This window comes from Patagioenas fasciata, chromosome 21, assembly GCF_037038585.1.
Source record: "Patagioenas fasciata isolate bPatFas1 chromosome 21, bPatFas1.hap1, whole genome shotgun sequence".
In the NCBI taxonomy this organism is placed as follows: domain Eukaryota; kingdom Metazoa; phylum Chordata; class Aves; order Columbiformes; family Columbidae; genus Patagioenas; species Patagioenas fasciata.
The window spans coordinates 3,813,463-3,834,753 of NC_092540.1; the positions used below are offsets into that span (position 1 = coordinate 3,813,463).

The 21,291-nt window shown below is 49.3% G+C and overlaps 1 protein-coding gene and 1 long non-coding RNA gene across 4 annotated transcripts in view; one reads left to right on the plus strand and one right to left on the minus strand.

Annotated features, from left to right (window-relative positions):
* Positions 1–8,716: 8,716 nt before the first annotated feature.
* Positions 8,717–10,892, minus strand: LOC139829533 (uncharacterized). The gene is made up of 2 exons (XR_011742043.1): positions 9,931–10,892; positions 8,717–9,658 (listed from the first exon to the last, which is right to left on the minus strand). It is a non-coding gene; the product is annotated as an uncharacterized lncRNA (long non-coding RNA).
* A 101-nt stretch (positions 10,893–10,993) lies between these two features.
* RAP1A (RAP1A, member of RAS oncogene family) overlaps positions 10,994–21,291 on the plus strand; it is a 33,075-nt gene continuing 22,777 nt past the window's right edge. The window contains exon 1 of one of the 3 annotated variants that reach the window (XM_065854296.2): positions 10,994–11,017. The gene's annotated coding sequence lies outside the window, so the exon portion shown is untranslated. Of the gene's footprint in view, positions 11,018–11,237; positions 11,361–11,433; positions 11,454–21,291 lie in introns of those variants that run through there. The other 2 variants (XM_065854295.2, XM_065854297.2) reach the window with 2 other exon arrangements.

The following is a 21,291-nucleotide window of genomic DNA, read 5'->3' on the forward strand; positions in this document are numbered from 1 at the left end:
AACAGGAGTTCATGGGAAAATGAACCAATGAAACCCCTTTCTGAAGGTGTAAGGAGCTGATGGCTCCAAAACAAGAGCGATGCAGCAATCCTGTGTCATCCCAAACCGCTGGTCCTGGACCCTGATGGGGTCTGAGCTCACCGGGGAGGCTCTAGAGGAAGGAAACACTGCCAAGAGTACTGCCCCGATTTTTAGAGAATTAAGTTGTTCTTAAACACTTGTCTTGATACAGTTTCTGAGTCTCATAACGATGTAGCTGGAGTTTGCCTGTAAGACGGGTCAGCGCTGGAGGAATCGCAACGCGCTTACTCTACAGTGGAAGGGAATTTAAAACTGAGTCTATTGCTGGCTACAGAATAACAGGACATTTGTTACCAGCCTCAGGATAAGATTTAATGCCTATTTTGTGCAGCTTTACAGCACCTCAGAGCCCCAGAAGGAGCTGCGAGGTGATGGGATGGCTGGATTTATGGGAGGAGGGATGGCACAGCCGTGACGGTTTCTTGCCGAAGAAGAAATATGGGAAATGTACGTTTGGAAGTGCGGTGAGATAAATCATGAGCGTGCCCGTTTCTTCAGCTCTTTGCCGTTTCTGCCGCACTTCAAACACGTGGGGCTGGGGAGGAAACTGCTGAGTTGGGCTTTGCTCATTTGGCATAATATCGATGATGATGATGATGATTATTATTATTGTTATTAAGCTGCTGTTATTAGGCAGCAGGATGAAGTCCAGACACCGCAGGGCTTGCATTGCCCCAGCCCCAACTGCGAGCTCATGTCACCCCCAGGAGGGACGGCTGCCACATCTCTCGAGCTGCTCCCTGTCCCCAGAACTCCCTGCTCGGCTGAGCAAGGAAAAGAGCCGAGCCTGGAGCAGACAGCTCCATCACCAAGCGTTGCCCGTTTACGAAGCTGTTTGCTGCACACCGGTGAGTGTTTGATTTTCTTATCTTGTGGAGGTTTAATTTGCAGAGGAAATCCTGTCCCCCCTTGCCTGCCTGGCATCGCCGTGGCCTCGTGCCGTGCTCCGCAGTCATTAAGGCAGGAAGGATCTTTGGGGCAGCCCCGTTACCACTGGCCGGACAAACACGTGGACGAGGGTTCACGGCAGATAACGTCATGCCAGGGTAAATCGCAGCAATCCCGGTTCCGTGGATACCCAAGGCAAACACTGTAATTGGCTCTCAAAATAGCAAGGCCACCAATAAATGGGCGATTTATGGCCACCTTGGGCTGCAGCCTAAAAGGCTCTTTGCCATCCCAGGGAGCAGAGGCTCCGAAATGTCATTCAGAGCCGTTTGCTGGAAAAACACCCACTCCAGACCGAGCTTTGTAAGGCAGAGCAGCTCACTGCCCTGCCCGGCACCCCGTGGGTGCAGCCTGGCTGTGCCGTGGTGCATCTTCAAGAGAGTGGGTCAGTCTTTCTGTTTTAAAGCGTGGAGAAGCCACAGCTCTCACCAGCATCACCCCAGAGCTGCTGGTCCACCTGCTCAAAGAGCTGCATCTCCCTTTTGCTGCGAGTCCTCCAGGCTCCAGCTGCTGTGTGATGTTCTGCCCCGTGCAAAACCGCCTCGTCTGCTCAGTGCCATTTTCCGCAGTGCCGTTTTCCCAGGTGGACACTTCAAAGCTGCAATTAGCTCATTTTTAAATGAGCTTTTGCTCAGGATGGGGGGCGGGGATGGCATAGGAGCTCAGCTCGGAGCAGGCAAGGATGGTGATGGGTGGAGACACAGGCTGTGTCACCAGTGCTGGGGGAGTATCGGCTGGGTTTGGAGGAGAAACAGCTCTAAATCAGAGGCTCATGACCCAAACCTGCCTGTTGTCCCCCGTAACTGATGTCCTCGCCACCAAAAGCATCCCAGAGGTGACGGGTGACGGCGGTGGGCAGGCAGCACGGAGGGCGGCTCTGTGGGGATTTGCAGGTGACAGCACAAGTCACCGCGCACAGAGGAGACGTGGTGACACTGGGAGAACCACACCGAGGACGTTTCTTAGCAATCGCAAGATATCGATCGCTGTCACTCTGCATCAAAGCTCTGGGCTGCCAGGACACCTGCCAGTTGGGAAGGTGGAGCAGCAGAAGCCACCGAGCCCCAGCAGAGCCAGAGCCAAGCAGATCCCAGTCTGGGTGACAAGGAGGACACGTCCCCAGCTCCAGGCAGGTTCCTGCTGCTTGCTGCATGCGGACAGAGGGCACAGAGCAAGCGGATGAGCAAGGGAGCTGCTCGGGAGCCCTGGCTCCTTCCCAGGGACGTGCCCCGGCAGCGGTGACAGGAGCCATCAGCAAGAACCCGTCAGTCGGGTATGCGGCACCTCACCACAACCTACAGCGCAGGCAGTAAAACAGGCGATGAAATGGGCTGATACCTTTGCGGTTTCTGTAACTCTGGAAATACAAGAGGAGTTCTCTGTTATTAAGGTAACTCTAAGAACTGGCCCCAGTCACCACGGGAGCTCAGCACACGTTCTGATGTATCAATAGGATGGTAGTTCTTGGGACAATTCCTGGCTGTTTGGGGTAAACACGAGATCTCCTGGCAGATAAATACCCTCATACCCACTTGCTTCTTCCTTGAGAAAACAGCCCTGGGAGCAGAGCTTCGTTCCAGCCGTCCCCACCACACAGGTACAAGGCCAAGAAACCAGGTGTCCCCAAACCCTGCTATTTGTCCCCACACTGCTCGGGTCATTGCTGGGCTGTGTGCTGTGAGGTCATAGGGTTCAGCTTTATTTCCAATACCAATTCCGATATTCCAATTCCAATATGCCAGACGTTATCTGGCATAAATACTGATGCAACTCTAGTCCATGAGACCTTAATCTTTCCCGCTGTCAGCCCTACATTTGGGCCATCATCACGTTCACGTACAAGAGTTTGTCGCATCCACGCCTTTGGGAAGCAAGAGATTTTGGTGGCAAATAGAGAAGGAAACCAGAGCACTGTGTATGAGAACAAATGGCTGCATTTGTCTTGAAGGTTTGCGAGTTGAAGGAAAAGAGCTTGAAGGTTTTGCATGTTAATATGGGGAGACGAGCCGCTGTTCCGTGCGGTTGGTCACAAAGCGGTGTCAGCCATTGCCTGCTCTTCTCAGAGAGCCATTAAAACAGCCCCGCTTCCGTGGAAGTTCAGAGTCATTACACATTTCCTTATAATATGGACATTCTTACCAACCAGTGCTTTTAGGAAATGCCCCATTTCCCACCTTCTGGGCTCAGTTATTAGTTTTGCAAACCCAAGCCGGGGTGACCAGCGAAGGCTGCAGCTGCTTCCCTGTGCTGGCCGTGCTTTGCAAGCAGCACTCGGGACATGGGGACACACTGGGACGAAGGGACCTGCAGCCACTGTCCCCAAGGCTACCCCAGGGTCAGAGCCACAGCAACGAGACCTGAGATGCACTTTTTGGCTCTGTGTGTCTGCGCCGTGACTCGCTGTACAGAGTCAGCGCCTCATGCGCAGGTTCTCTCATTAATGCTGAAACAAACCAAATCTGCAGCACTAGGAGAACTCGTCTGCGGGTGCCGAGTCCCGGGAGGGAGCAGCCGCCACCCCGGGTGCCGCAATCTGTGCAGGCAGAGAGCGACGGGTCCGCTTGCGCTGCCACAGGCTGGCCCTGCTCCTCCCTGCAAACCCATCTGTCGCGTTTCTCACATCGTCTGCAACTGTTTTATCTTTGCTCATTTCTATGGCTAAACACTGGCGGGGAAATGAGCTATTTTAGAATGCATCTGCTGTTATTTATACAAACACTTGCTTTTCAAAGGGCAACAGAGGAAAGTGTTGAAAATCAAAGCACCCCCAAATGTTTCTAGGATGGAACTGGGTTGCTATTTTGCTGGTGATGCAGACGTGCGTGCTGCTCGCTAGCGACAGACGTGATGGCTCGTCTTTTGAGGAATTTACCACTTTCTGTGATTTCCAGGCAGATCAGCGTGTGCTGCTGTGGGTGTCCAGGGGCACCATGGGGTGACCCCACCAGCACCCACCTGCCCATGCTGGGCTCTGCATGGAGAAGCCTCCATGAACAAGACAACCCGTCCTTACTGAGGCAAAGTTTCCAGCCAACTGAGTCATAACTGGGGTGGAAATTACTCACGATCTGGTGAGGAGGCAACAGCTGATTTCAGAGAGGAATTCGCGGTTGTGTTACCGGTCGGGTGGTGACTGTGACACGCTGCTCCTGCCCCAAAGGACCAAGGAATGCTGTACTTGGGAGTGGGACACTTTCTTGCCATCACAGGCTGTGAGGAGACACAGGAGTCTCTTGCTGCCTCTTCCTCAGTGTTTGCTTTACTATGAACATAAAGTAACAGCCCTTCTGTAGGAAAATACCTACTCTTTCCTGAGCAAGGAACCTAAAGCTGGTATTATTAGCTTGCACTCAGGAAGCAGACAGAGAATGAAAAGTGCTATCATAAGGCTCAGTGTTATTGTAATTGTAATTATAGTGGAGCAACTAATAAAAAGAGCTGAAAAACAGCCTTTCCTGAAACAGCTGTTCTAAGACAAGCTCCTGTTAACACCTGAAAGCAGGAGTAAGAGGTTGCTGGAGTGTGTCAGAGAGTCTTGAAGGTGATTAAGTCCACTTAGGACAGCAGAGCAGCACTAATGGGAAACACGCATCTCTTATTCAGGTACAGGTGAGTTCATCATTAACTCGCTGATGCCTTTATAAACCCCATCCTGCAGCCCTGAGGCTTTGCTGGGGGCAGAGGGATGGTTTGAAGGCTTGTGGTCCCTGCCATGTTCCATCCCTGGGTGCTGCAGAGTGCTGGGGTTGGCCCTGGAAGGGACCAGCTATGAACTGGGAGAAGTCAGAAGTGATGAGTAAAGAAATCTCATGAATCTCAAGGGTTTTCCATCAGCTTGTAGACAAGGAGCTGCATTGCTGTGTTTACCTGCTAATGAGAGGTTACTCCCTGCATTGTGTGACCATGTGTACCTACAGAGTCAAAGGAACGTCTCTGACTTTCTCAGGTACTTAAACACCTTAAAATTTAACTTTTAAAAAAAATATTTCTCTTTTCCCCTGTGCTTTCTGCCCCTTCCCTGTACTCCCTGGATTTTACAGAATGCAAGTAGACGAAAGGAAGCTCCATCTGTCCTAGAAACAGGTGAAACCAGCAGCAGCTGCTTGTGCAGGATGAGGTTTGGTACCAGGGTGACACATCGAGGCATCACCTGGCTCTGTGGGGCGAGGGAGCGCTCGGCTGTGCAGGAAGAACTTGGGCAATGGCAGAAAATATGAGGTTGCGGCTGCCTTTGAACAGCCAGCACGGTTTGTCAGCTGAAAGAATAACACTTGTTATTGCTCATTTTGAACTTTGCTGTCCTGGCCTTTGGTGGTTGAGCCTGCGCATCTCCGGGGCTGTTGCTGCGAGGGGGTTTGGCAGCTTCAATCTCGTCTCGTTTGGCTTTGTATTGTGTAAATCCAGCAGCTTTGGCCAAGTCACTTTGCAAATTGTGCATGGGGTGAGGGCAGGATTAGGCCCTGGCCTGTTATGTGGGTCTCTGCATGGGGACACTTGTCAGAGGGTTTGTCAAGCACCCTACAAACTGTGTCACTGTGCTCAGTTCTCACCAGCTGCTGCGATGTGAGAGAATCCTGGGATGTATGGGGTGGTTATTTCCTTCTGGGCCGCCAAGCTGCTGCCATAAAAATGATACAGAGCTCCCCATCACCCTTTTCTGATTCACAACCGTGTTTCTACTTGGCCAGATGATTCGTGTAGGTACGAGCTGCTGCTAGGTTAGATCCCACCCCAACCTGGGACCATCTCCCTTTGTGTGTCCCAATTTCTGAATGACAAAATCACCCCTCCCAGACAAAAATAGATGTGGCAAACTGCTTAGCAGCGGCTCTCTGCCATGAAGAGACTGGCTATGTAGTGTGGAGATTCATTGATAACAGATTGCTTGGAAGATTGATTCAAATATAGCTCCACAACCAACACCCGTGATTAAAGACAAGAGGTACACGAGCTAAGGTTTCAGCTCCTGTTTTAGCTCTCTCAGGGTCATTCCTTGCCAGCAGTCTCCTCTGGTAGTAAATGCCAGGCTGCTACACTTTTGAACAAGTAAATTCTTGCTTTCAGAAAGCAAATAGTAAAAATAGCCCATTATGTTGCCATTAGACTAAAAAATGGGAAACCCTGTGTATGATAATCAGCGGTTCCCTGCTATACCTGAGCAGTGGGAACTGCGATTTGTGCTTCCTTCCCCAGCGACTTTCACAGCCTCCTATGATGTTTATTTATAAAACCCTTGAACCAGAAACCCATATCAGCTCCTGCCTTTCTCCCTACTCTGCAGAATCACAAAGGGCAGACACCAGACTGACACCGGGATTTTCTGGCAGGCTTGCAAGGTAAGACGGTGCCTGGGAAGCTGCAGAAGAAGCCTCCATCCTATGTCCCTTTTGGAGGGAGCAGCGGAAGGCACAGGGGGGAAAGCCCGGGCTCACCGGTACTTTTCATAAAGGGAACCCTGTTCCTGCCACCCCATCCTTTCTGCAGTCCCCGTGCTCACAGGTGGAGACGCCTTTAAGGCTCAAACCTGAAAAACCCTTTAGCATTTGCAGCTGCCAGTTGGGATTCAGCTTTTCCTGGGTTTTCAGGCAACTTTAATGATTGAGAGTCAGGTGAGGAGCAGCAGCAGCACTGCTGCCCCAGGGTTGTAGCTCATGGGAAAAACCAGCCCAGGTTTTCCCTTTGGAAACGTGCTAGACCTTTGGTGGAGCACCGGCTCCACCAACCCTGGCTTCCACACCTCCCAGCTCATCTGCCTAATTACCCGGTAGCTTCACCCAGTCAGACGGTGGTCATGGAGAAAATAGCTCTGCTGCAGTCTGTGTTCTGCAGAGGAGCCCGGTCTGTCTGTGTGCTCACGGCTTTGCAGCTCACCTGCCTGCACAGAACTTGGCAGATGTTGGTGTGTGTTAAATGATCCTTTATGTCTGATCCTGGCACCCTCGGGAGCTCCGCGCGGCCGGCGATGGGGGGCGAAGCGTGTGCTGTGACCCCTGCAGCCGCGTTACCGGCCCGGCTGTCAGCACCGTGTCAGCGATGTGCGTTGGCACTCCTAATAACATAATTAAGTCATTATTCCTAATGATACGCTGCAGTCTCACCTGTAAAGAAAATATAATGTTTGCACTTCAAAAGCTCACGTTGAGTACTTTGTAATGACCATTTTTCTGATTCTTCTATGACTATAGTTTAAAAACCTATTATTGCATGTTTAGAAAGGACCAGCTCCTCTTTTGTGCAGTTTAAGTTCAGACAATCGGGACACGATTTTCATGCAGTCAGCGCCTTTACTTTTAATGACTAGAGCAATAATAATGTGTTATTAGCCTGTACAGTGTCGAATACACTTTCATTTAAATGTGCCATTGATGTGTGTTACTGAGTTGACTTCTGCTCTCTAGTCCTGTGATTCTATCAGCCAGGAATCCAAACTCATTATGTGATTGCAAATTGTTTCTGGATTTCATTAAATCAGCAAATGGGCATTAGCTAGATATTTACATCAGCTGAGCTTGTCGTCACAATTTATCCAATGGGGCGATTGCTATTTTGGCACGAAAAAAAAAGTCCTGAGGGATTATGATTCATTTTCATTTGTCTGCAGAAGTCTCAGTGCAACCCCTGCAACTCAGCTGCAAATGCAGGCAAAGAGTCGCAATCCTGCTGCAGATGCTGGGGATAACAGCGCTTTCCCTTCAGTCTTTCACTGCTGCCACGTACAGGAAAAAGGGAGCGAAATGCTGGTGTAATTTAACAATATTTATGTAACACGTAACTTCTTAAAAATAAAACTGCAATGTTAAGAGCCACTGGATTTCTTGGGCAGCGGCCAGGACACACCAGGTTGTATCCTGGATGTGACAGGATGCAGAGACTCAATTCTCTTTGCCTTGTAACCTTGTGGTGACGCTGGGGTTGTGTGGAGTAGAAATCCCATTTGGGGATGTCAGCAGGTTTTACCCGCTTCAAGCAGGTGTAAGTGATGCCATCAGTGATACTGTAGATGTCCCTGAAATAATAAGGATTTGTTATAAATTGGAAAATGCACCGAGGGAGGGAGAAGGTGTGGGTGCAGGGTTTAACACCCTTTTGACAGATTGAACCTGCTGATGAGCAAATGCAGATTGCACAAGAGACACGGCGCAGCAGCACCGCGGTGAAACGGGCTCCAGCGCTGTGCGTCTGTCCGTGGAGCCGCATCCCTCCTGCTGAAGGAGGAATGAAGATCCAGATTTATTCCCTGTTGAACTTAGCAGGAAAAGTGCCTCAGATTGCAGCTGAACTTGTCCCCCTTTCTCCTAATCATTTCATAACCAGGTTCACATTCATCCAGATTTAATTTCATGTACTTGCAAAGCCTGACTCAGCAATAAATGTTATCAGCTTCCACTCAAACCTGCAGAAAATGGAAAATAAAAGTCAACCTTCCCAGAACAGACATTAAATAGGTGCTTTGGCTTGCTGAGTCAGGCCCTGAGTGTGCCTAGACCCTCATTGTTTTGAAACTTAGATGATGGTCTGCAAGCCATGAAACAGATAAGTGTGATTCATTGGATGCAATCAAAACTCTTCAGTCAGTAGTGCTGAGTGGGAAAAGCTGCAGATGGATTGATATTTGGGGCTGGCAAGGCTGAGTCCTGCAGAGAAAGAAAATGTAGAAATCCCTTGTCACGGAGGCACCCAAAGTCAGTTTTAAGCTGAGAACAAGTTCCAAAACAGACTTTATTCTGGCTGGAAAAGTGCAGTCAATAAACCAACTAGAAACAGGGTTTATACAGTTAGTTAGCACTCTGACAACATCAAATACAGGTATGGATATGAGTTGAGGAGATTATTGGGGTACAACAACCTAAGAATAATGAGGATCCACAATGTGCATGAACACACTCACAAGAAACAAACCCAGAGCCCTCTGACTCCAGGGTACCCACAAGAAATAATCACTCGCCTGGGTTAGGCAAGGACTCATCCATCCAGTAAATAACCACTCATCCAAATGACAAGACGAGGCGCTCTCAATCCCGGGAGTCTCCTTAGACGGCGTCCCAGTCTAAGGAGAGGGCTCCAGTTCACAGACCCACTGCTCCGAGAAGACCACTCCAAGGGGCCTTTGGTGGGGCCCCACTTTATAGCCTGGTCAGATCTGGCACTCCTGAGGAAGCCAATTAAAAGTGTATGGTTTCCCTTCCCATGTAAAAGCGAATTGTGCTTTGTCTTCCTCCCTCGGGGGAATGGTGGAAAACATATCTTTGACGTCTAAGGCGGCCATCCATGGATAGGCTGCTGCTTGTATTGCAGCCACCACCCAGGATGTATTTGGGACAGCAGCTGTTAGGGGTGTGGTGTACTATCCAGATTTCAATAATCAATAGTTAAGCACCGCCGCCCATCGTTTTTCTTGACAAAATAAGATTCCCTCTTACAAAGCTGGTTGATTTCTGACCACGACACCACTGCTGTGATGAAAGCTCAGTTCACCGATTATAACTGCCAAGTAATCGTGACGGGAGCCACCAACCGTCCTCAGGATCTGGACTCGGCAATCATGAGAACACGACCCGCGTCCCAGTCTAAAGAGAGGGCTCCAGTTCACAGACCCGCTGCTCCGAGAAGACCGCTCCTTGGTACCACCCTAGGTGTGTAGATGGGGACAGGCACAGTGGGGCACAAAAGGTGCTAAAAGAGCCAGCAACAGCCCCATTGAAGGCTCCAGATCTCAGGGGGATGCGCAACTGCCACATCCCTCTGCTGAGATTACCCTGCCTCCAGCTATACAAATTAAGCAGCAGTGATTCACCTGCTTGCTCCCAGCACGGTGGTCCCCAGGGAAGGAGATACCTTGCCAAGACTTGAGCCATAAAGAAGAGGGATTTATAGATCAGTATCAGCAGCCACGAGTTGTACCTGGAAGCAAAATCCTCTGCACTGTGTGTTTCTGCTGCATGCACAAAGAGCGTGAGCGGGAGAACTGGAGCAGCACGGCTTTTCTCAGAGTGGAGGATGAGAGCGAGGATTCTGAGCTGTATTCCCCTCCTGGCCGCTGACTTGCTGAGGATTTTGGATAAGTCATTTAATCTCTGTCTTAGTTTCCTCATCTGTAAAGCCCCATGAGTAATATTCAGCGCTTGCATTGGAGTTCTGGATGAAAGGCAGCGTGAAGGTAAAAAATATTACTGCTCTAGCCCCAGACTTGAACAAATCTGCTTGTGTCCCTGAAGTTTTGTGAGCGAAGGCGATGCTGCCACCTCTGCTCTTCTGTCTGCAGCCTCACCTTGAGCATTGTCCCCGTGGGGTGGCTGCCGTCCCCGTCCTGTCCCCAGCCGTGTGCGGAGGTGACTCTGCTTGCGAATGCCAGATATCCCTCTGCATTTTAAGTACCGGTCCTGGAGAGCGAGGCGTTCCCATCATGGGTGCAATTACGGCTCTTCGTGGAACTTTTATATATTTTTAACTGGGAAAAAAAAAATAAATTAAAATTTACTGAAATTTGTTAACTGTTGACGTTAGCTTTTCTTGAGTATATATTTTATAGCTGAATTATAGTGTATGTTAGGACTAAGGAAGCAATGTAAGGAGACCCCGTGCAGTGACTATGGTCGGTTTCTGACCTGTCACTTACAAACCCTAAGTGACACTTTCAATGTCAGCATCAGGACGCGTGTTGTCTCCTCTTTCTGCATGTCATCTGTTTCTCCTTGATTACAGATGCGTTTTACTTCAAGGTTAGGCGTTTTCTTTCGTTGTTTTCCATAATAAAACAATTCCTGCTACTACTAAGTGCTGTTTTCAGAAAAAAAACCACTTTTAAAGTCGCTAGTCCCGTCCCCTCTATGCCCCACCCTGCACCACCACGGCTTCCCCGTGATAAGGAAACGCTCTCGGCCTAATTATCTGCCGGGTCCCTGCTCTGTTCGCCGTCACCCGCTGCCACCGCTTGGCCCGTTTCCATCTCGCCGGGGCTGCTGCGGAGCCGGTGCCCGGGCAGGCGGGGGTGAGTGGCCGGGGGGCGGCGGGAGGCCCAGGCCCAGCTGTGCCAGCGGAGCCGGGACTGCGATGGCGAGCGAGCTTCGCCCGGGGCGCCGCGGGGAAGGGTCCCCGGAGCGGGGGCGGCAGCTCCGGCACCTGCCCGGGCCCGCGGGCGCCGCCGCCCGGAACTTTTCGCGGGGCTCCCCGGTCACGTCCCCTCCCGCTTTGCTCCGGCCCCGCGCCCCCGCCCGCCCCGCTGGCTCCTCCCCAGGCCGCGGCCGGTGAGGGCGGAGCGGACGCGGCGCCGCCGCCGCGCACAGCAGCCGAGCCCGGAGCCGAGCGGCGGCGGGAGGCCCGGAAAGCGGCGGGTGAGCGGGGCCGCGGGGGAAGGAGCGGGGGCCCCGCGGGGCGGCGGTGCCGACGGGCCGGCTCCGGGCGCCCCCGCCGGGGCCTTGGCCGTGGTGAGGCCGTGGGGCCGCGTCCTGGGGCGGGAGCGAGCGGGTCAGGGGGTCGGCCCGGGGCCGTGGGCCGAGGAGTCCGCGGAGCGAGGCGGTGTCAGCGGGGCCGGGCTGGGCGCTCCCTCCCGGGGGCGCGGCGCAGCCCGGCGGGCAGCGGGGGGGAGGCGGCTTCTCGCCGGCCCTGTCCGCGGCGGGGCGGGAGGGCAGCCCGCTGGGCCCGGGCAGGGCGGTGCGGGGCTCCCGGTGCCGCGGCTGGACATCCATCTTGTGCGGCGCTGCCGGGGCCGCCGCTCCCGCCCGGGGAGGCTGCGGGGGCCGAGGCCGGGGGGGGTGGTTGGTGTCACCAAGCCTCGGGAAATAACCCACATTCTTTCGGTGTTTCGTATAGTCAGGTGTGCACCGGGCGGCCCGGGCTCGAGGGGAGCGTGTGGCACCTCGTTGCTCCCCGAGGTGGAAGGGGGTGCGAAGAGTTTGTGCATTGCGCTCCCCAAAGAGCAGCGGAGGTAACGGGAGAGCCAAGGGGAGCGGTAGGCGATGGGTGGATTTTGGGGCCAGGCTTGAGCAGCCACCCCGTGTCCTGCCCCAAAGGTTTGGGCAGGTGGGACGAGCCAGGCCAAGGGTTCGGTGTGGGACACAGGCGCTGAGCAGCCCCTTGTCAACCCCATGGAACAACACCCTGATCCAGCCTCATCCTCAGGGACCTCTTGTCTGTAACCACTTCAGCTCTGAAATGGTTTCTTGAGCTTCCTTCAGTCGCTTGGAAGAGGCGGTTTAAAGAGAAACTGTTCTCTGTGCAGAGAAACTTTTGTGCTTAGATACTTTTCGTTAATTAGCCTCTTTGCTCGTGGTGTTTGAGCTGCAATACGGCTGGGTTTGGTGCAAGGAGTTCTGGGTTTGGACACGGCGAGTCCGTGCTGACCGACACAGAGCTGGAACCGGCTCTTGGGCTTTGCTTCGCTCACAACTTGGAAAGAGCTGCAGACAGGAAGGGCAAACCATAAAAACTCTGGTTTTTTGCCTTTCGGTAGCTTAACAGGGGAGATAATATTTCTTAAAATAATCGTTTGACTTGAAAACGCCTGTCTGCCTTCGGACTATTATAGCAGCACTCTGCAGTTTCTGTTGCTTTTGTGATTCTGTCCGGGTAGTAATATTGCTCTGTGTAAGAAGCGTCGTCAAATTGTTTGAAGAGTTAAATTGAGGAAACTGGCTGTTGGGTTGAGAGCGGCTGTCTGCCCTGAAATGTGTCATTCTTGTGATTTTTGTTGGTGCTTTTTCTTGCTGAAACGGTGTGGCGTTAACTCTCCCTGGTACCAGCACATCCCCCCGATACCCAAAGGTTTTAATGTGGGAATTTGTGAGACTTATAGGCAGTAATGGATAGCGAAACAGAAAGCAGCGTGCTAGCAGTCAAAGATCTGTGTCTTTAATGAAAAGTTATCTCAAACGAGGCAACTTATGGGAAGTTCTAGTTGAAACTCCCTTCCTTTGTGATATCTGCAACTTTTAAATGTATAGAAGTGGTGTAGTTCACCATGTCCCAAGTATGAAATGCTCTCTGATTATTCTGACATCATTATCACGTTGCTATAGTGACTTCATTACGCTGGGAATGCCATGTTCACATCCTGTTGCTGTGGAAAAGATCAGCGTAATAAATAAAACCATTTAATGTTCTGTTCTTCATTGTAGCAGAAAAAATGCCTTCGATTTATTGACGTGATCGCCTGAAGACTGTCAGCATATCCCAACAAGAGTTTTTAATGCTGAGTTAGGAACTGGGAAACTGTCACTTGCAGTTCTCAGGACATTGTCCCTTCCGTCTCTGTGTTGAGCAGCAGAAATAGTGAAATCCTGGTTTTGGAAAGGAGAATGAGAGTGAGTTTGTCGTTCTTCAAGGTGGAGTCGACAGGAAGTGCTGCGCTCGCATACGCGGCTGCTAAAAATAATCTGTTTGCAGGCGCAGTGTTTTCTACTGATGGCACGCCCGGCGGAGAGCGGCGTTTGTGTTCCATCGGGCTAAGATCGGCCGCGGAAAAGTGAGTTGTACTTTGTAAAAGCAGATAGTTCGCCTGGCCTTTGTGAGTGCAGGAGAGCGTGTCCAGGAGGGTGTAGTTGCTCTGATGGAAGGACTGTGTGCGGTGCCACCCTCGGTGACATTTAGCACGTCCAGCTGGTGCTGGCAGACCCAAGAGCTGTAATTCCGAGTACTCGGGGGAACTAAGAGCGGTGTCCATCAGTCCGTCATCACGTGTCTTGGCTCTGGTGTGGCTGTTTTTAGGGTAAGTAGCTTTGCTGAAGATTTTGAGAGGACCGCGTGCCAAATGGACTAAATTACTAGCACAGTGTAATTCCAGTGACGCGTTAATGCTTTTATTTGGGGCCTAATGTTTAGGCAGTTTATCAAAATGGTTTATATTTGAAACCATAAGCTGCAAATATACAAACATAGGCTGTGATGCGTTTCATGGCTATTCATCCAGTCTGAGGACTGGCCTTTAAACACTGAAATGTAATTAGATGGTCGTGGTGTAACGTGTGGACAGACTCTAACATAAAAGTTTTAATTGTATGTTGAGTCATAGTCTCAGGCGTAAACAACTCTCTATATATTTGTACGATGTATTGCGGTGGTTTTCTTGTACCACGTGCGTTCAGTGTGTACTCGGTGGCACTTGGAACTCGTGCTGTGCATTTAGAGAACACGTTGCTTCTGTGCAACTTCACAAAATCGTCTTAGAAGAGGAATCCTGATAGTCTGAGAACAGGAACATATTATCTGGCTATACTAAAGAAAAGGAAGTGAATCTTTTGAATGTACATAAACTTCAAATCTCTACTCTTTATGTTTGGAATCCTTTTGAAGAGTAGATAGTGGGGATGATGGTTGGAGTACGGCCTGAATTTGTTTCATGCTGAGCTCTGAAGTAGTTATTGATTTGCTTTTACTGTTTAATTTAATAAGCAATAGGAAATTAAACAGAATTTTAATGAAAGCATCTTCTTAAAAGGGGGCTCGTAAATCCCAGGGTCAAATTTTTACTTAGACTTATGTGTTCACACTTTGCAAAATCTTCAGATCCTGGAAACATGACACCTAATGGCCGAGATAAGCAAGGATGTCCGAAAGTTGGAAAGCAAAGTGAATCTTGCTGCGCTCTCTTGTTCGATCAGTCTGGCTCGTTCAGATGCTGAGCCTTGTGTGAGGTGTTGTGTTTTATTTGCTGCAATACCCAAGTCTGCTGGCAGCCAGGATTTGAGATTATTTGGGTTCCTAGGCTGCTCTCTGGGTATAAATTAACGTCCTAAAAAGTTCACCTCTCCAACGGGTTTCTCCTTGGATTATATCCTGGCATCAGAAGTGCGGAGAGGATCAAGAGGACTGAGTTTCAGTTAATGGAAATGGTTAAATAGAGCCTAAACTTGGGAAGATGAATTTATTTCAATCCAGCGTATACAAGTGATACATTTTAATTAGTCAGTGCAAGAAGAGGCACAACTTCTATGGGTAAAACATTTCCCAGAGTGGTTGGCTTATTTTTTTTAAAGTGGTACAGTTAGAAATAGTAGGAGGTTATTCATCCCCTGCAGTTGTACAGTAACAGTAGAGCTCTTAGGCAAGACAGAGATTTAACTCCTTCGCTTTTTTGGTTGTTGGGCATTTGGGAACACTTGGAAGCAAGAACAGAGTAGGAGTCTGACTGATCCAGTTTAGTGTCTCCAACACATGTTGGTTAAATGAAGAACTGTTGAGATAATATACCAGAAGAGAATGGATTAAAATAAGCGTGAAGAAGATAAACTTTCATTAATAGCTTCTGAGTAAGAAGGATATAAAAGAAATTAACTAATATAAATCATTTGAGGCAAGTCTGTGTTCCCAGTGTCACCATCTGGGGGGTGGGATCACCCAGGGCCCACAGAAACAAATTTGAACTCCATGGTGTGATGTTACACGAACAGGGTGAAGTTTGTTCCTCCTGCATCTCTGGAGAACAATCCTATAGCATCAAAAGTCATAGAGATCCCTTGGGTGCACCCTTCCTCCTTAAGATTTCTTGATTTATACTTAAGCTCTTTTTAAGGTTGCTGTGTAGCTAGTAAACCTGGCACAACACAGCGTTTGATCCAATAGTGTAAGATTTTTAAGAGAAACCTGGTTACGCTGTATTAAAAAATGATGTTTTCGTTACATTTCATGGAGCATCACCAGGACTGAAAGCAACTGCAAGACTCAATGGCTTTAATACAAGCTCCGTGTGCTTTGGGTTGATTTGCTGTTGCTCAGGTGTCAGAGCATCCTCCAAGCTCGGGGGCAGAGCAGGTAATTGGTGTTTCTGTAGATAGCGTCTCCCACTTGCAAAATAAGTGATATGACCCTGCCCATCTCTTGGAGCCCATTGTGGCAAGGAAGGGACAATGCTGAAGGGACAAGAGGCCGCGATGACAAGTAGCAGGGGTGGAAATTGCTTGAACACCTTCGTAGATCCCTTGTGATCTGAATTACCCATTTCATTGCATTTACATGGCACTGTCGTATGGCTCGGTAGCATGGTTGAGATGTGGTGAGAGCTCCGGTGGCCAGGCCCGGGGTTTCACGGTCACTAAATGCAGTCGCACACCCCAGCGTCTCCCTCGTGCGCTTGGGTAACTTGGGGAGCTGAAAACTGAGGTAGTCCCCAAAATACCGATGTCGTTTCCAGCCAGATCACTTCTTGTTCTGACTCACCGCAGGGTTGTGCAAGTGCCGGTGCTGATGGAGGGACGAGTTGCAAAGAGAACAAGAAACTGCAGTTCCTGCCTATGTCTGATGTAGGGCAGTGTCCTTCTGTCACTTTAGTGCTGAGGCTGCAGGAGAGGTAACGTGGTGGGTGTCTGCTCTGCTTGTCACATCTGGAAATAACATGATCGGTGGCTTATGGTGGATAAATCGGTGAATATTTGCTCCTTGTCCTCAGGGGTAATAGGGTATTATTTGCATTTGTGGGAGTTTCTATCAAGCTGCCTTTCTGTTGGGGCCAAATTTAGGGTCTTTGTGCTTGTTTTTCAGTTGGCTTTGCTTGTTGTGCTGGTGACTTTTAAGACATCACTTGTGAGCTGGGCTTGCGTGTGTGCTGGCTGAAACCGTTCGGAGATAAATGACTGATGGTTAGAAGATAACCTGTGCTTTCCTGTCATCACGTTGTTAGTTATTTTGCCTGTTTTCTGAGCTCCGTTCTGAAGAAAGGGGAGTGCAGGGAGAAGCTGTGTAGTGGAGCATCAGTCAGGACAGCACATATCTGCTATTTTTGTTCTGGTGCTGGACCTGATGCTGTTTCAGCTCCAGGTTTGGTACAAAACAAGTTTTGATCTCCAAAGTTCTGAATGGGACAGAAACTGGTTATTGAGAGATCACTTCTTGCAAATTCTGCAGTAATTAAGGTTGTCTGAGTAGTCCATTTAATGATATTAAAATTAAGAGGCAGTGGGAAGATGGGTGGTGCTGGAGGAGGAGGCGCTGAGCGTTACATTCCAATCGGAATCAGAAATGGTGTCTTTACGTTTAAATCGCATTGATCTGCTGTGGGAAGATCCAGTGAGGTGCGTATGGGAAGAAATGAGACACCAGAACCCTTCCCTAATTTTGACCACCGATCATTTTGGCTTTTATAGCTCTGATATTTGCGGGTGGCACCCACGACGCTGCACTAGCCGGTACATCTAGTTAAAGATGGGGTTTAAAACCGTGCTGTTTCTGTTTCTCCTGTGCCAGCAGCGCACAGGGATGGCGAAGGGCTCCGCTCTCCCGGTGGCTGGAGCAGGTCGGGCGGCTCTGAACGTGGCCACATGAAGAGGATGTTTTGATGTTCCTGCTCCGCGAGTGGTCCAGCAGGTATTGTGTGTTGGGAAATACCTGCTCTACCTGCACAGGCGCTTCCTCAGCGCTGCTCCACTTGAACCTGGCTGAAAGTGCATAGTTAATTCTTACAGTTGAGGAATCGCGACACTGACAAAAGCAGACCTCGGTGTGTTTTGAAAACTGCTGTTTGCTTTCCTTTGAGGAACAAAATCCTTTATCTGGGGGGGAAGTCTGACCCTCCGCAGTGCTTTTGTGATGGGGAAGAAGCAGGTAAGGGAGGACAAGCCGCAAAAAAGGGAAGGCTCAGGGTTGCATACAGGCCACGGCTGCACGTGGTTGACTCGGCTTTCTCACCCTGTTCACTTTGAAAATATTGGGAGCCAGGCAGTAACAGCCCTGAGTCATTATGGCTTATTTATTTTGAGTATTGATAAGATGGCAAGTATTTAAATCCATCTGTGGCACTGAAATAAGAGGTCTGGATGTGTCCACAGCAGCGGTTGCGTTGTGGCTAAACCAGATCTTTATTAATTGCTTAAACGAGGCAGCCAGAAGTATACGCTGCCCTGGTGCTTCGTAGGACGAGCATCTCTGTAGTAGGGAATTGCTGCCCTGTCAAAAGTTACTGGAAAAAGCCTTCTTTTTGGAAATGCACTGCAACCAGCAGCACACGTCACGTTTGTCAATGGGTTGCGTTGTGTAACTGCTGCTTGCCGGTGCATTATAGAAAACCAGAGTTGCGTTTCGCTCGCAAGGGGTTAGAGCTGCAAATTGGAGGCTGGCTGCGGTGTTTGGTGGGTGTTTTTGTTAAAGTAGTTGTTGGATCCAGCGACGTTGCGTTCTGGGGTGTTGTAATACTGGAAAAAATTTGCATTTGTCATGTTGAACCGAGAGTAGCGCGTTGTGAACTCATAGCGGTGAAATCTGCTCTGTAAAAGGTCTGAGCATCTCTGGCTCGAGCTGCAGCCGTGAGCGCTCCGGGCTCCTCGAAATAAAACCGCTGTGAGTTTTTGTACCAGGGAATCATCCGTGTGGAATTGGGCAGCGCTCCCTTTTTTAACACATCAGCTGGAAACAGCCCCTCGCTCCGGAAAACATCAAATATGTGGGAGGAGCAGTTGGGCTGGATGTGTTGGTTGCTGTGCCTTTTATGTTGCTTTTTGTATGTCGTATTCTTTTCCCTAATGCAAATAAACTTGAAGTTGTAGGGAGGGGCTGCTGAGAAGAGGAAAACTTTCATTACGGACAACTGACATGCAGAATAATCTCTTTTTCTATGCCACCTACCACGTGATGGTTTAAAGTAAATCATAGTTCACTGGGTAAGGTTATTTCTGGCACGACTCTCCTCTTTGTGTAATAGTCCCATTCCAGCACGTCTTGCTTTACCCGGAGGTTTTCTGGGCAACTGTTACTGGATATCGGGCCTGAGGAACAGAAATCTTGAGGAATTTATGAAATAAATACAGGTGAGGATAAAATAAATGTAGCCAATTGTTGCTTTCTGCTCTGGATTATAACACTAATTGTAGTTGAAAATAACATGAAGATGAAAGATACAGACTGCAACGGTTCTCATGAAATATTCAAGCATTTAGGGCTTTCAACTCATCAGGTCACTTGTAAAGTCATAGGGATCACACTATTATTATGGCTTTGTCTTGTTTCACAAATGTTGGCATATTGATCGCTACAATGCACTCAAATTTAGAGTAAAGCTTTCTCAGAAATCTCATTTAAAATGATCAAACACATGTTTTAGTGCTCCAAGGCACCTTCCTCAGTGGTGTGATTCCGAGAAAGTGGGTCTTTTCCTTTATTCTGTACGTTAGAAATATAGAAACATACCCTCATCACACACAGTATCAAATACAAATGACTTTAGGGTGAGTGGTTGGGTGGCTGAGCAGGGGACAGAAAAACGAAGTCAAGTCTAAAGGGCCCAAAGGCTGCACTTCTTTTATTGTCCTTCTCATGCCAAGTTCGCATTAACTGCACCTGTATGGGCAGACGTTGAAAAAGCTTCCTAAATATATTCGAAACCTGGTGTTGGTGTTACCCATTGTGTTCGTATGGCTGATGGTGTGTTTGGAGATTCCCTCTAGAAAAAACAAGTCAAATGGGAGTTTTCCCTCCGATGGAAAGGGGTTCGGACCAAAACAGGGTGCGCAGATGCTGTGGATAACAGCAATGAACATCCACATTAAATGCGATGTGTTCTAAGGTTTTGCTTGAACCGACTGTCTTCAGGCCATAGGTTTAAAAAATGTGCATACTAATATGGGAGATATTTTTTTGTTGTTGTTCCTATTGTCTTATGTCTTAGCATTGCAAAGACATTGAAAAATTCCTTTTTTTCTATTCCTGTTTGAATACTGTTTGTGAGGTTGAGGGGAAGAACTGGCTGATGCTGGTGGGGGTGGCTGGCACTGAAAGCTGTGCTGCCATCAGAGACCTGGACAGGCTGGAGAGCTGGGCAGGGAAACATTTAATGAAATAGAACAAGGGCAAGTGTAGAGTCTGGAATCTGGGTAGGAACAACCCCAGGTTCCAGCGTAAGTTGGGGAATGACCTATTAGAGAGCAGTGTAGGGGAAAGGGACCTGGGGGTCCTGGGGACAGCAGGGTGACCATGAGCCAGCACTGGGCCCTTGTGGCCAGGAAGCCAATGGTACCTGGGGTGGGTTAGAAGGGGGTGGTCAGTAGGTCAGAGAGGTTCTCCTGCCCCTCTGCTCTGCCCTGGGGAGACCACACCTGGAATATTGTGTCCGGTTGTGGCCCCTCAGTTCCAGAAGGACAGGGAACTGCTGCAGAGAGTCCAGCGCAGCCACCAAGATGCTGAAGGGAGTGGAGCATCTCCCGGGTGAGGAAAGGCTGAGGGAGCTGGGGCTCTGGAGCTGGAGAAGAGGAGACTGAGGGGGGACTCATTCATGGGGATCAATATGGAAAGGGGCAGTGTCAGGAGGATGGAGCCAGGCTCTTCTGGGTGACAACCAGTGACAGGACAAGGGGCAATGGGTGCAAACTGGAACACAAGAGGTTCCACTTAAATGTGAGAAGCAACTTGTTCCTGGTGAGGGTGGCAGAGCCTGGCCCAGGCTGCCCAGGGAGGTTGTGGAGTCTCCTTCTCTGCAGACATTCAAACCCGCCTGGACACCTTCCTGTGGAACCTCAGCTGGGTGTTCCTGCTCCATGGGGGGATTGCACTGGATGAGCTTTCCAGGTCCCTTCAACCCCTGACATTCTGGGATTCTGTGGGTCACCTTGTTAGATGTGTCCTTCTTTTCTCAGGAGTTAAACATAACGTCCATGGGGTGTTTTTCAAATTGATGTTGTTGTTTAAAGGCAGCTGTATAATAATCTATTTTGGTTGTAATCAAGCTTGGCTTATAAACACCAAATGGCTCATATAAAACTGATGTAAACTATCAGAGCTATTTCCTTTAGGGTTTAGCGTTACCTTTTGTTTTCCATAAAGGAAATTCCAGGGTGAATTTGCAGAAGTGGTTTTGCCCTTTTAAGCCCTGCGGGATCAGGAGGATTGAAAAACTCCAGGGAACCCGCAGTGCAGAGGTCGGAGCTGCCAGTGCTTTGGTTCTCGACCCTTATGCCCTGAAAGTTCTCACCTTCAGGCTCCAGTATTGAAGCATTAATAACATTTTTGAGTATTCCTTCAGTTAAAATCATCGCATAGAAGAAAATGCCATTTTTATTGTAAAAGAAAATGCAGTTTTCACTCCCCTCTGCCCCCACCTTCCAGGGAGCAGCATTAAGGGACTGAGCTAAATACCAAAGGATTTAGTACCATATTAAATATCTTCGTTTAATTATAAAAACCAGTGAAACTGTTACTTTTTCTCTGCTTTAAGTTAATTCTGTACATTAATTTACTGCTGTTCAGGTTCCTGCCAAGGCTTAAAATTTGCCGTGAAAACATTTCAAGAGGTTACAGCGCTAACTGTATTCAGGTGCTCATTACGTGGGTACTGATTGCTGCAGGGGT